Raw genomic sequence first — 2,145 nt, 5'->3', positions numbered from 1 at the left:
AAATATTAACTGTATTTTTTTAATAAAAAGTAGAATGAGCTGGTTTTAAAGGTTGAGAATGAATTGAGAGCTTTTAGTTCATAAGGAAGGTCGTTCCAAGTTTTAATGCTTTGATATTTTGTAGATTTATGTCCGTAATTATGAGAGCGGTGTTTAGAGACAGGCATGTTTAAATTACTATTGGAACGACGGTGATAACGAGCGTTAGCATTTTTTGAAAAAAATTTAATGGTAGGTTATTGTGTTGGTGGTTCCAGACAAATTGACAATTTGAAAGTTGAACATAGTCACATAGTTTAAATGCTTTAGAAATAGAATACATTATATAGGTAGAACACATAAGGAATAAAAATAATAATCTGGAAACAAATAATTTTTAAAGCCTTGTTTTGGAGGATGGATAACCTAATAAGAGCTTGCTGATGGGACTCCCCCTTGGCATGCATATCTTAGATATGCATGCCAAGTATGGTTAAAAACAGCATATTATATGTTCAAGAGTGTTTCAATATTAACAAAAGGGCAAATTTTGGCCAACATGCCATTAGATCTACTTAGTTTAGTCTTTACAGCTAAGTCAGTGGCATAAAAAGAAAAGACTTAAATCAAACTTTATACCAAGATATTTAGTTGAGCTAACAGGTTCAACTTTCTTGCCACTTAATCTATAGTTCTTATATTTATAGATTTTTGTTTTATTTGATTTAAAGATAACGAGTTCAGTTTTTTTAGAGTTTAGAAAAAGTTTGTTTGAGCGAAACCACTGAACTATATTGGCAAGATCATGGTTAATGTGACTGTTAATTTTTTTAAGGGATTTGTTAATTAGCATTAGATTAGTTTCACCCTTTTGATATATATAAAAAAGGTATTGATGAATATAAAAAGTGTATTGATAAATATAAAAAATTTATTGGTAAATATAAAAAATGTATTGTTAAAAATGAATACTTTGCTAAAAAGACAATGGAAGAAAGAAAGACACTTTGGGAAGAAGTTAAAAATCTTCGCAATCAAAGTAAATACGCCACGATTAAATTTAAAACGATTTAGAAACTAAGTTAAATTTATAAATTAAGTGATCGTAGTAAAGTTAATTTTTTTTACTAATGGCTAAATAAGCAATAGATTTTGAAACGCAAATTTTTGAATTAGGAACTTTTGAAAACGAATTAAAATCATTAAATAATAACTTTACGGAGATTCACATAAATATAAGAAGTATAATTAACAGTATTGACAAGTTAAAACATTTTCTTGTAGAATGTAATTAATCCTGACAAGTTAAAACATTTTCTTTCAGAACGTAATTACTCAGCATAATTTGCTTAACAGAAACCTGGCGTTTTGACGAATCATCCAGTATAAATTCAAACCTACTAATTCCCAACTACAAACAAATATCGTGAAATAAAAGTTTAAAAACGAGAAAGTGGAATTATGACATATAATGATCTGACAACTAAAGTTAGAGACGGTTTTTCGATTTCCAATGCCGATGATAAAGTCCATTCAATCGAAACAGTAAACCAAAAATTAAAAAGATATACTGGTAAAAAAATTACAGTAACGTATGTTACATTTGTTACAGACCACCTAAAGGCGTTGTAATAAATTTTCCTAATAATCATATTAATAGAATAAGACAAATTTTTTCTAAAAACAACAAAGAACCTAAAGTATTACTCTGTATTGAGGACATAAGCATAAACTGTTTACGGTACAATGAAAATACTGTTACCAAAATATGTTTGAGGAAATGTATCAAAATTTTTCCAATAATAAACAAACCCAATCGGGTAACATCAACTTCAATAATTGTAATAGACATGTCTTGATGTTGCCACATTAAAGCTGCTATACAAGTCATCTATGAAGTCACAACTTGAATATACAGCAACAGTATAGAAACCCTATCGGTATAAAGATGTTAATAGACTGGAGAACGTGCAGGGCAGATCAACTGAGGTTGAAACACTGAAAGGTATGCAATATCAAGAAAGGAGAAAAATATTAGGTTGACCAACGTTACAAGAAAGGAGAAGGAATGATTTAATAAAAATGTTTAGAATACTAAATTCCACTGATTATATAATATCATCATAATAAATGACTTTATCAACAATTCAGTAAAAAAGAATGCAG

The sequence above is a fragment of the Hydra vulgaris genome, chromosome 01 (assembly GCF_038396675.1).
Source record: "Hydra vulgaris chromosome 01, alternate assembly HydraT2T_AEP".
NCBI classification, from domain to species: domain Eukaryota; kingdom Metazoa; phylum Cnidaria; class Hydrozoa; order Anthoathecata; family Hydridae; genus Hydra; species Hydra vulgaris.
Note: the sequence above shows the minus strand (reverse complement) of the source record.